Source organism: Heloderma suspectum, chromosome 2 (assembly GCF_057233095.1).
Source record: "Heloderma suspectum isolate Gila_16-S chromosome 2, 16-S_ref, whole genome shotgun sequence".
NCBI lineage: Eukaryota > Metazoa > Chordata > Lepidosauria > Squamata > Helodermatidae > Heloderma > Heloderma suspectum.
The window spans coordinates 362,229,798-362,243,197 of NC_139459.1; the positions used below are offsets into that span (position 1 = coordinate 362,229,798).

Sequence of the window (13,400 nt, forward strand, 5' to 3'; positions counted from 1 at the left end):
CATAGCTGAAGCTATCTGGGCAGTTTACAGAAGTTAAAACACTAAATACAATATAAAAAGTTTAAAAGCCACTGAGATCTCAAGGGAACGTTTTGTGCGAAGACGGGCATGATAAAGGACAAAGAAGGCAGGGACCTAACAGAAGCAGATGAGATTAAGAAGAGGTGGCAAGAATACACAGAAGAACTATACAGGAAAGATCTGAATGTCCCTGATAGCAATTATAGTGCGGTCACTGAACTTGAGCTGGACATCCTCGAGAGTGAAGTCAACTGGGCCTTAGGAAGCATTAGTAACAACAAAGCTAGCGGAGATGACAGTATTCCAGCCGAGCTATTTAAAATCCTAAAAGATGATGCTGTTAAAGTGCTGCACTCAATATGCCAACAAATTGGAACACTCAACAGTGGCCACAAGACTGGAAAAGGTCAGTTTACATTCCAATTCCAAAGAAGGGCAACGCCAAAGAGTGTTCAAACTACCGCACAATTGCGCTCATTTCACATGCCAGCAAGGTGATGCTCCAAATCCTACAAGCTAGGCTTCAGCAGTATGCGACCCGAGAACTACCGGAAGTACAAGCTGGGTTTCGAAGAGGCAGAGGAACTAGAGATCAAATCGCCAACATTCGCTGCATCATAGAGAAAGCAAGAGAATTCCAGAAAAACGTCTCTTTCTGCTTCATTGACTACGCTAAAGCCTTTGATTGTGTGGATCACAACAAACTGTGGCAAATTCTTAAAGTGATGGGAGTACCAGACCACCTTACCTGTCTCCTGAGAAACCTGTACGAGGGTCAAGAAGCAACAGTAAGAACCAAACATGGAACAAGCGACTGGTTCAAAATTGGGAAAGGAGTACAACAAGGCTGCATATTGTTGCCCTGCTTATTTAACTTATATGCAGAGTACATCATGAGAAACGCCGGGTTGGATGAATCACTGGTCGGAATTAAGATTGCCGGGAGAATTATCAACAACCTCCGATACGCAGACGATACCATCCTAATGGCAGAACGCGAAGAGGATCTCAAGAGCCTCTTGCTGAGGGTGAAAGAGGAGAGTGCAAAAGCTAGTTTGAAACTCAACATTAAAAAAAATTAAGATCATGGCATCTGGCCCCATCACTTCCTGGCATATAGAAGGGGAAGAAATGGAAGCTGTGACAGATTTTATTTTCTTGGGCTCCAAGATCACTGCAGACGGTGACTGTAGCCATGAAATTAAAAGATGCTTGCTCCTTGGGAGGAAAGCTATGGCAAACCTAGACAGCATAATAAGAAGCAGAGACATCACCTTGCCGACAAAGGTCCGTCTAATCAAAGCTATGGTTTTCCCAGTAGTAACGTATGCCTGTGAGAGCTGGACTATAAGGAAGGCTGAGCGCCGAAGAATTGATGCTTTCGAACTGTGGTGCTGGAGAAGACTCTTACAGGTCCCCTGGACTGCAAGGAGGTCAGATCAGTCCATCCTAAAGGAAATCAACCCTGAGTGCTCATTGGAAGGACAGATAATGAAGCTAAAGCTCCAATATTTTGGCCACCTAATGCGAAGAGAAAAGTCACTGGAAAAGACCCTGATGCTGGGAAAGATTGAAGGCAAAAGGAGAAGGGGACGGCAGAGGATGAGATGGCTAGATAGCATCACTGATGCAATGAATATGAACCTGAGCACGCTCCGGGAGAGAGCGCAGGACAGGAAGGCCTGGCATGCTATGGTCCATGGGGTCACGAAGAGTCGGACACGACTTAACAACTGAACAAGAACAACAACAACAATTTAAAAAAGAAGCAGAAAGCCCTGTTTTAAATGCAGGATTTTAGGCTAGTGTTGTTGTTGTTGTTCAGTCGTTCAGTCGTGTCCGACTCTTCGTGACCCCATGGACCATAGCACGCCAGGCCTTCCTGTCCTGCGCTCTCTCCCGGAGCGTGCTCAAGTTCATATTCATTGCATCCGTGATGCTATCTAGCCATCTCATCCTCTGCCGTCCCCTTCTCCTTTTGCCTTCAGTCTTTCCCAGCATCAGGGTCTTTTCCAGGGAGTTTTCTCTTCGCATTAGGTGGCCAAAATATTGGAGCTTCAGCTTCAGTATCTGTCCTTCCAGTGAGCAGTCAGGGTTGATTTCCTTTAGGATGGACTGATTTGACCTCCTTCCAGTCCAGGGGACTCGTAAGAGTCTTCTCCAGCACCACAGTTCCAAAGCATCAATTCTTCGGCGCTCAGCCTTCCTTATAGTCCAGCTCTCACAGCCATACGTTACTACTGGGAAAACCATAGCTTTGATAAGACGGACCTTTGTCGGCAAGGTGATGTCTCTGCTTCTTACTATGCTGTCTAGGTTTGCCATAGCTTTCCTCCCAAGGAGCAAGCGTCTTTTAATTTCATGGCTACAGTCACCGTCTGCGGTGATCTTGGAGCCCAAGAAAGTAAAATCTGTCACTGCTTCCATTTCTTCCCCTTCCATATGCCAGGAAGTGATGGGGCCAGATGCCATGATCTTCGTTTTTTTAACGTTGAGTTTCAAACTAGCTTTTGCACTCTCCTCTTTCACCCTCAACAAGAGGCTCTTGAGATCCTCTTCGCTTTCTGCCATTAGGGTGGTATCGTCTGCATATCGGAGGTTGTTGATAATTCTCCCAGCAGTCTTAATTCCGACCTCTGATTCATCCAACCCGGCATTTCTCATGATGTACTCTGCATATAAGTTAAATAAGCAGGGTGACAATATGCAGCCTTGTTGTACTCCTTTCCCAATTTTGAACCAATCGGTTGTTCCATGTCTGGTTCTGACTGTTGCTTCTTGACCCTCGTACAGGTTTCTCAGGAGACAGGTAAGGTGGTCTGGTACTCCCATCACTTTAAGAATTTGCCACAGTTTGTTGTGATCCACACAATCAAAGGCTTTAGCGTAGTCAATGAAGCAGAAAGAGACGTTTTTCTGGAATTCTCTTGCTTTCTCCATGATGCAGCAAATGTTGGCGATTTGATCTCTAGTTCCTCTGCCTCTTCGAAACCCAGCTTGTACTTCCGGTAGTTCTCGGGTCGCATACTGCTGAAGCCTAGCTTGTAGGATTTTGAGCATCACCTTGCTGGCATGTGAAATGAGCGCAATTGTGCGGTAGTTTGAACACTCTTTGGCGTTGCCCTTCTTTGGAATTGGAATGTAAACTGACCTTTTCCAGTCTTGTGGCCACTGTTGAGTGTTCCAGATTTGTTGGCATATTGAATGCAGCACTTTAACAGCATCATCTTTTAGGATTTTAAATAGCTCGGCTGGAATACTGTCATCTCCGCTAGCTTTGTTGTTACTAATGCTTCCTAAGGCCCAGTTGACTTCACTCTCGAGGATGTCCGGCTCAAGTTCAGTGACAGCACTATCATGGCTATCAGGGACATTCAGATCTTTCCTGTATAGTTCTTCTGTGTATTCTTGCCACCTCTTCTTAATCTCATCTGCTTCTGTTAGGTCCCTGCCTTCTTTGTCCTTTATCATGCCCGTCTTCGCACAAAACGTTCCCTTGAGATCTCCAATTTTCTTGAAGAGATCTCTAGTCTTTCCCATTCTGTTGTTTTCCTCGATTTCTTTGCATTGTTCATTTAAGAAGGCCTTCTTGTCTCTCCTTGCTATTCTCTGGAACTCTGCATTCAGTTGGGTATATCTTCCCCTTTCTCCCTTGCTTTTCGCTTCCCTTCTTTCGTGAGCTACTTGTAAAGCCTCATCAGACAGCCACTTGGCTTTCTCGCATTTCTTTTTCTTTGGGATGGATTTCGTTGCTGCCTCCTGAACAATGTTACGGACCTCCGTCCATAGTTCCTCAGGCACTCTGTCTATCAGGTCTAATCCCTGAAATCTATTCCTCACCTCCACTGTATATTCATCAGGGATATGATTTAGGTCATACCTGAACGGTTTAGTGGTTTTCCCGACGTTCTTCAATTTAAGCCGAAATTTTGCAAGAAGCAGCTCATGATCTGAGCCACAGTCAGCTCCAGGTCTTGTTTTTACTGACTGTATAGAGCTTCTCCATCTTTGGCTGCAAAGGACATAATCAATCTGATTTCGATATTGACCATCTGGTGACGTCCATGTGTAAAGTCGCCTCTTGTGCTGTTGGAAAAGAGTGTTTGCTATGATCAGCATGTTCTCTTGGCAAAACTCTATTAGCTTTTGTCCTGCTTCATTTTGTACACCAAGGCCATGCCTGCCTGTTATCCCGGTGATTTCTTGACTTCCTACTTTAGCATTCCAATCCCCTATGATGAAGAGGACATCTTTTTTTGGTGTTAGTTCTAGAAGGTGTTGTAGGTCTTCATAGAACCGATCAACCTCTGCTTCTTCGGCCTCAGTGGTTGGGGCATAGACTTGAATTACTGTGATGTTGAATGGTTTGCCTTGGATTCGTACTGAGATCATTCTATCATTTTTAAGATTGTACCCCAGTACTGCTTTTCCCACCCTTTTGTTGACTATGAGTGCTACTCCATTTCTTCTAAGGGATTCTTGCCCACAATAGTAGATATGATAGTCACCTGAATTAAATTCGCCCATGCCTGTCCATTTGAGTTCGCTGATTCCCAAGATGTCGATGTTCAATCTCGCCATCTCATGTTTGACCACCTCCAGCTTACCTTGATTCATTGATCTGACATTCCAGGTTCCTAAACAATATTGTTCTTTACAGCATCGGATTTTCTTTTCACCACCAGACACATCCACAGCTGAGTGTCCTTTCGGCTTTGGCCCAGCCGCTTCACTCTTTCTGGCGCTACTTGGAAATACCCTCTGCTCTTCCCCAGTAGCATATTGGACGCCTTCCGACCTGAGGGGCTCATCTTCCGGCGTCATCTCTTTTAGCCTTGTGATACGTTCCATGGGGTTTTCTTGGCAAGAATACTGGAGTGGGTTGCCATTTCCTTCTCCAGTGGACCACATTTTGTCAGAACTCTCCGCCATGACCTGTCCGTCTTGGGTGGCCCTGCACGGCATAGCTTATGGCTTCACACACACACAATCTAACCAGAAACATAGGCTAGTGTAGAGATGCCCAATATAATAGTGATTCTCAGAGAGGGGGCAGTTTGTTTAACTGGAGCCCCACATATGATCTGGGAGTGTGTGAGGCCATTTCTTTCCTTTCCACACCATGCGTAATTTTATACGCCTAATTTTATACACCCTTATTTGCCTCCCCCCCCCCCACACACACACACACAATCTAACCAGAAACATTGTAACTTTTCCTCATAGGGCAGTTGCTCCAGTCCCTCCGTCATTTTGGTTGCCTTTGTTGTTAATATATACATATCTTAACCCATATTTGGTATAGAGTGCAGCAGGAGAGAAAGAGTTCAACTCAACCCACTGCACCCTCCACCATACTGAGTTTTCTCAGGTTTCTCATGGCTGCTGTTCACATAACAAAAAAAACATGAATGTTAATCGCTGCTATTTACTTAAGGTACACATGCATTCATGCTGTGACCTGCCCAGGGAGCTTCAAAATGTAATAACTAAGATTGCCGGGAGAATTATCAACAACCTCAGATACGCAGACAATACCACCCTAATGGCAGAAAGCAAAGAGGATCTCAAGAGCCTCTTGTTGAGGGTGAAAGTGGAGAGTGCAAAATGTTTGAAACTCAACATTAAAAAAACGAAGATCATTGCATCTGGCCCCATCGCTTCCTTGCATATGGAAGGGGAAGAAATGGAAGCAGTGACAGATTTTATTTTCTTGGGCTCCAAGATCACGGCAGATGGTGACTGTAGCCATGAAATTAAAAGACGCTTGCTTCTTGGGAGGAAAGCTATGGCAAACCTAGACAGCATAGTAAGAAGCAGAGACATCACCTTGCTGACAAAGGTCCGTCTAATCAAAGCTATGGTTTTCCCAGTAGTAACGTATGGCTGTGAGAGCTGGACTATATGGAAGGCTGAGCGCCGAAGAATTGATGCTTTCGAACTGTGGTGCTGGAGAAGACTCTTACGAGTCCCCTGGACTGCAAAGAGGTCAAATCAGTCCATCCTAAAGGAAATCATCCTAAAGGAAATCCTAAAGGAAATCCCCTTCATGGATCACTGCCTTGTTGTGGCGAAGGGGCTTGCGTAACTCAATGAAGCCATAAGCTATGCCGTGAAGGGCCACCCAAGACGGACAGGTCATGGCAGAGAGTTCTGACAAAATGTGGTCCACTGGAGAAGGAAATGGCAACCCACTCCAGTATTCTTGCCAAGAAAACCCCATGGAATGTATCACAAGGCTAAACGAGATGACGCCGGAAGATGAGCCCCTCAGGTCGGAAGGTGTCCAATATGCTACTGGGGAAGAGCAGAGGGTATTTCCAAGTAGCGCCAGAAAGAGTGAAGCGGCTGGGCCAAACCCGAAAGGACACTCAGCTGTGGATGTGTCTGGTGGTGAAAAGAAAATCCGATGCTGTAAAGAACAATATTGTTTAGGAACCTGGAATGTCAGATCAGTGAATCAAGGTAAGCTGGAGGTGGTCAAACATGAGATGGCAAGATTGTACATCGACATCTTGGGAATCAGTGAACTCAAATGGACAGGCATGGGCGAATTTAATTCAGGTGACTATCATATCTACTATTGTGGGCAAGAATCCCTTAGAAGAAATGGAGTAGCACTCATAGTCAACAAAAGGGTGGGAAAAGCAGTACTGGGGTACAATCTTAAAAATGATAGAATGATCTCAGTACGAATCCAAGGCAAACCATTCAACATCACAGTAATTCAAGTCTATGCCCCAACCACTGAGGCCGAAGAAGCTGAGGTTGATCGGTTCTATGAAGACCTACAACGCCTTCTAGAACTAACACCAAAAAAAGATGTCCTCTTCATCATAGGGGATTGGAATGCTAAAGTAGGAAGTCAAGAAATCACCGGGATAACAGGCAAGCATGGCCTTGGTGTACAAAATGAAGCAGGACAAAAGCTAATAGAGTTTTGCCAAGAGAACATGCTGATCATAGCAAACACTCTTTTCCAACAGCACAAGAGGCGACTCTACACATGGACATCACCAGATGGTCAATATCGAAATCAGATTGATTATGTCCTTTGCAGCCAAAGATGGAGAAGCTCTATACAGTCAGTAAAAACAAGACCTGGAGCTGACTGTGGCTCAGATCATGAGCTGCTTCTTGCAAAATTTCGGCTTAAATTGAAGAACGTCGGGAAAACCACTAAACCGTTCAGGTATGACCTAAATCATATCCCTGATGAATATACAGTGGAGGTGAGGAATAGATTTCAGGGATTAGACCTGATAGACAGAGTGCCTGAGGAACTATGGACGGAGGTCCGTAACATTGTTCAGGAGGCAGCAACGAAATCCATCCCAAAGAAAAAGAAATGCAAGAAAGCAAAGTGGCTGTCTGATGAGGCTTTACAAGTAGCTCACGAAAGAAGGGAAGCGAAAAGCAAGGGAGAAAGGGGAAGATATACCCAACTGAATGCAGAGTTCCAGAGAATAGCAAGGAGAGACAAGAAGGCCTTCTTAAATGAACAATGCAAAGAAATCGAGGAAAACAACAGAATGGGAAAGTCTAGAGATCTCTTCAAGAAAATTGGAGATCTCAAGGGAACGTTTTGTGCGAAGACGGGCATGATAAAGGACAAAGAAGGCAGGGACCTAACAGAAGCACATGAGATTAAGAAGAGGTGGCAAGAATACACAGAAGAACTATACAGGAAAGATCTGAATGTCCCTGATAGCAATTATAGTGCGGTCACTGAACTTGAGCCGGACATCCTCGAGAGTGAAGTCAACTGGGCCTTAGGAAGCATTAGTAACAACAAAGCTAGCGGAGATGACAGTATTCCAGCCGAGCTATTTAAAATCCTAAAAGATGATGCTGTTAAAGTGCTGCATTCAATATGCCAACAAATCTGGAACACTCAACAGTGGCCACAAGACTGGAAAAGGTCAGTTTACATTCCAATTCCAAAGAAGGGCAACGCCAAAGAGTGTTCAAACTACCGCACCATTGCGCTCATTTCACATGCCAGCAAGGTGATGCTCCAAATCCTACAAGCTAGGCTTCAGCAGTATGCGAACCGAGAACTACCGGAAGTACAAGCTGGGTTTAGAAGAGGCAGAGGAACTAGAGATCAAATCGCCAACATTCGCTGCATCATGGAGAAAGCAAGAGAATTCCAGAAAAATGTCTCTTTCTGCTTCATTGACTACGCTAAAGCCTTTGATTGTGTGGATCAAAACAAACTGTGGCAAATTCTTAAAGTGATGGGAGTACCAGACCACCTTACCTGTCTCCTGAGAAACCTGTACGAGGGTCAAGAAGCAACAGTAAGAACCAGACATGGAACAACTGATTGGTTCAAAATTGGGAAAGGAGTACGACAAGGCTGCATATTGTCACCCTGCTTATTTAACTTATATGCAGAGTACATCATGAGAAATGCCGGGTTGGATGAATCAGAGGTCGGAATTAAGATTGCTGGGAGAATTATCAACAACCTCCGATATGCAGACGATACCACCCTAATGGCAGAAAGCGAAGAGGATCTAAAGAGCCTCTTGTTGAGGGTGAAAGAGGAGAGTGCAAAAGCTGGTTTGAAACTCAACATTAAAAAAACGAAGATCATGGCATCTGGCCCCATCACTTCCTGGCATATGGAAGGGGAAGAAATGGAAGCAGTGACAGATTTTACTTTCTTGGGTTCCAAGATCACCGCAGACGGTGACTGTAGCCATGAAATTAAAAGACGCTTGCTCCTTGGGAGGAAAGCTATGGCCAACCTAGACAGCATAGTAAGAAGCAGAGACATCACCTTGCCGACAAAGGTCCGTCTAATCAAAGCTATGGTTTTCCCAGTAGTAATGTATGGCTGTGAGAGCTGGACTATAAGGAAGGCTGAGCGCCGAAGAATTGATGCTTTCGAACTGTGGTGCTGGAGAAGACTCTTACGAGTGCCCTGGACTGCAAGGAGGTCAAATCAGTCCATCCTAAAGGAAATCAACCCTGAGTGCTCATTGGAAGGACAGATAATGAAGCTGAAGCTCCAATATTTTGGCCACCTAATGCGAAGAGAAAACTCCCTGGAAAAGACCCTGATGCTGGGAAAGACTGAAGGCAAAAGGAGAAGGGGACGGCAGAGGATGAGATGGCTAGATGGCATCATGGGTGCAATGAATATGAACTTGAGCACGCTCCGGGAGAGAGCGCAGGACAGGAAGGCCTGGCGTGCTATGGTCCATGGGGTCACGAAGAGTCGGACACGACTGAACGACTGAACAACAACAACAACAAAGGAAATCAACCGAGTGCTCATTGGAAGGACAGATACTGAAGCTGAAGCTCAAATATTTTGGCCACCTAATGCAAAGAGAAAACTCTCTGGAAAAGACCCTGATGCTGGGAAAGACTGAAGGCAAAAGAAGAAGGGGACGGCAGAGGATGAGATGGCTAGATAGCATCACTGATGCAATGAATATGGACTTGAGCACGCTCTGCGAGAGAGCGCAGGACAGGAAGGCCTGGCGTGCTATGGTCCATTGGGTCATGAAGAGTCGGACACGACTGAACGACTGAACGACTGAACAACAACTTTGCATAAGGGTTGGTACTAGTTTCAGCGATCCTTCACAATCCATATCAACAAACCAGTTCTAGGAGTGTTCGTATGCTAGGAGTAGGTGTTTCGTAAAGCTAATTGGTCCTAATTGCCCATTCAAGACCAAGCCACCCCAAAATACTTTACATTACAACAAGGAACAATATACATTGCCCTCCAGCTACTGTGAGGACTGCAGCTAAGTTCAGAGGGAACAAGGAATTCGAGGTGGGGGGGGGAGATGACATCAGCATCCCTGCTAAGCAAAAAGTGTTGGTGCCCTCTTCCTCCAGGCCTTGGTCCCACTGCACCACTGTCTCTAATGAACAGATTATACTCGAGGTTGCAATATTCCCAACAAGAAGGCCTTGACCCCTGCCCCTAGGCCCACCCTCTTTCCTCTGACCACCAATCATTTGCTGGTTTTCTGAGTTTTTGACAGTTTTTACCCCATTCTAAAAGGCTGAAATGCTTCCAAGGTTTAGTTACTGGAAATAAGAGGTTTAAGCTCCAGTGGTAGCCAACTGGTCCATGGAGAGCCAAACAAGGGAGGGTATTCTGGGATGGCTCGATTGCACACAAAACCAACAAAGAGAAAGGTTTTTACATATGTCCGGAGGTTCTAGGTCTGTCAGAAAGCAGAAGGAACTGCATATACATGACAAAAGAACAACCAATGCAGATGGCATTTACTTCACCTTGCCTACCACTAAACTCTGGTGGCCATCCCCACAAAGCTTTGGACAGCCCAATAGCAATCCCCCCCATCTCACTATCACATAGTTGTCCAGCAATACCTATATCCCCTATATCACTATGCCACTATAGACATAGGGGGTATAGGTAGTGCAGAACTCTGATGGCCAGCCCTGAAATGGTGGAAATGGGGCAGGGGGGGGGAAACACTGGGGAAACCTCCCTAGACCTGGGTCAGTGAGGTGAAAGACACACCCCTTGGCAGGGCTATCATGCAGGAGTAAATGTGGAGAGTGATGCACACCCCAATAGAAGCGCAGACAAGCTGAATTAAGGAAAACAACTGGACTAAAAGTAGTCTCAGAAGACCTGTTTTTTCAGCATGAAACTCTGGAGTGGCTGCAAGATGGTCATGACGTCATGTGCCCCAAATGACCTCCAAATGCAGCAACTTCACAGTAAATCGCTCGTGGTGACACCCCCTATGTGAGTTGCAGCTGTAAAAGCGATCTTGCCTTTTTGAAACTGGAAAGGTGCCCTGTGAAATCTGGTGCTCATGCATAGGGCTCTGGGGAAATCCAGTGAGCCCAAGCAGCCCAGATTTCCCCGCGGCGGATCCCCCCAGACCGGACTTTGGGGGATTCTCCCATCCCTAACTATAACTCCCATCATACCTCACCATAGATTATTCTGGCGAGGGCTGATGGAAGTTGCAGTCCGACAACATCTATAGGGCCAGACTTTCCTCATCCCTGCAGTAAACTATCGAGAAACCAATTTCACATCCCTGGTAGATTATTGAACTATGATCTCTCCATACTGGTAATCCTAGTTTAGGTTTCAGTTGGGAACAAGGTAACTCACCCTTATTTCCCAAGAACTACTGAAAGTCCAGTAATTATACCACAACAGGCATTAGAATGTGCCCTTGTCTTGCCTGGAAAGGAAGGGAGAGGCCAGACCCCTTGCAGCGTAAATGGGGCTTTTTGCAGGGTTGTAAATACCTTTCTCCCAAGGTGCTGTGTCCAGCTTTTAAGAAATGAATGAAAGGAAGTAACTCATGGGGGGCGGGGGAGAAAGAGAATGATTTTTGGCAAGACCACAGAACAGGAAGAGACCTCCAGGATTCTATCGATTAACAAAGGATCTGCAGCTGTGTTTCTTTCCTGTTTGCTTTGTTGGTGTAAGGAAGTAATAAATGCTAAGCTTTGATCCATCACATTACAGGAGTATCAGGGGAAAGAGAAAGGAGAACCAGGATGGGAGGGGGTTTCCTTATTGGGTAGTGGCCCCTGCCAGTCTGATGACGTTTACTCCAGCCCCCCCACCCCACCCTACCCAGAAGTTTGTTCTGTGAAGTGACTTATACTGGTGCAGTGCACTCACTCGTAGAGCCCTGCACAGACCAAAGCGCACCAAAGCTGATTCCTTGAAAAAATCCAAGTCATCCTCCATTCGCTTCTCCTTCCATAGTCGTGGAGAAACCCCCATAGGTGTCAAATGGTGTCAAATATGCAATTTAGAGCCGTAATTTTTCCAAGGTCCACAAATGACAGCCGCTATTCACGGACCTTGTCTTTTAAAAACCTGGTGGGTGCAGAGGTAAGGGGAGCCAGTCTGCTGAGGACCTCACAGGTTGGATTCTTGGGAATCCAGCCTTACTTGAGTCTGCAGTGGATTTCTCCAGCATCCCTAGTTGTAGTCCAACAACATCTGGAGGGCCACGTGTTCCCCATCTCTGGTTTACCATCTTTGGAGTAAGAAAACTCAGAAAATTTTGTAATGAGGTTGTTGGTATTGATGATTTCATTTATAAAGACAAAATAAATAAAAAGTATTTTTTAATTAAAAAAAAAGAAATTTTGTAATGAATCTATATCACAGGAGAGAGGTCAAGTTAGGCATCACTAACACTCACATAGTGATAGGCTGATACAGCCTCATCTAACTTGCGCCCAATCTGCAGGTGTTAAATTGGGGGTGGCATTTTTAATGCCATTTTGGAGGTTGTGATCTCTCTCTCTCTCTCTCGCTCTCTCTCTCTCACACACACACACACACACAGGTTTGGGAGCAGGGGAGGCAGCTTACAGATGTGGGGTTTATTTCCTCCTCTTTTTAGTGAAATGCCACCTGTTCTGGCTATGCTGCCACCTTTAAAATTGGTTAAAAAAAGAAAAAGCAAGAAGCCCCCTCCTTCAAAATCATTTAGTGCTGCCTCCCTATTTTCTTTTGTGTGCCCTGGAATGCCCCTGCAAAATCAGGCAAACCCCTATATGAGACCAGCCCTAATAAGAGGTTTCCCTGCTTCAGTTCTATTTCAGACTTCAGTATGGTTTTCTTGAAAGCATAATTCCACTATGTGCAAATTTGGAGTTCCAAAGCATGTTGAAATCTCTTTCACAAAGGCAAGATATTAAATGAAGGCACATGATCACTGACAGCACCTGTGGGCTCCAGAGTGCCAGTTCCCTTGCAGACTGAAGCATGTTTTCCTCTAAAATTGCCCTGTATTTGGCTCCATCCATCTTGGCCTCAATCCTGACCAGTTTCCCAGTCCCTGCTGATGAAAAGCATCCCCACAACATGATACTGCCACCACCATGCTTCACCATGGTGATCGTGTCTCAGGGCGAAAAGCACTGTTGGTATTTTTAATTCACAAAAATGAATTAAAGGGGGGGGGGGAGTCCATTAGCACAAATGGCCAGAACATGATTTTTTTTAAAAGGTGGGGAACCAGTGACAGAGCCTCCAAAGTGCCATTTGGGCACCTTTATAGGGGCTGCCACTGGTGAGGAAGGGTTGAGGAGACTTGGCCATGATCACAAAGAGCTATCATGCCCACAATCAGGAAGCGGTCAGGCCATCTGTCAGGGATGCTCTGACTTAGATTCCTCCATTGAGCAGGGGGTTGGACTCGATGGTCTTGTAGGCCCCTTCCAGCCCTACTATTCTATGACTCCGTGGCTTTTGCTGCCCTTGCCAACTTGCTCACCACTTCCCTCAACCCATGATGGATTGGGTTTCTCAAGGTCGGCCAACACACCAACCCATCCAGGGTAGAAGAACAACCCTGATACCAAGCCATTGCTTGTTGCCGTGGCTTGAT

General features: G+C 45.6%; 1 protein-coding gene across 4 annotated transcripts in view; it reads right to left on the bottom strand.

Annotated features, from left to right (window-relative positions):
- The window catches only part of LOC146355666 (E3 ubiquitin-protein ligase TRIM15-like), a 34,741-nt gene that overhangs the window by 15,476 nt on the left and 5,865 nt on the right, over nt 1-13,400 (bottom strand). The gene's annotated exons all lie outside the window — the stretch shown is intronic.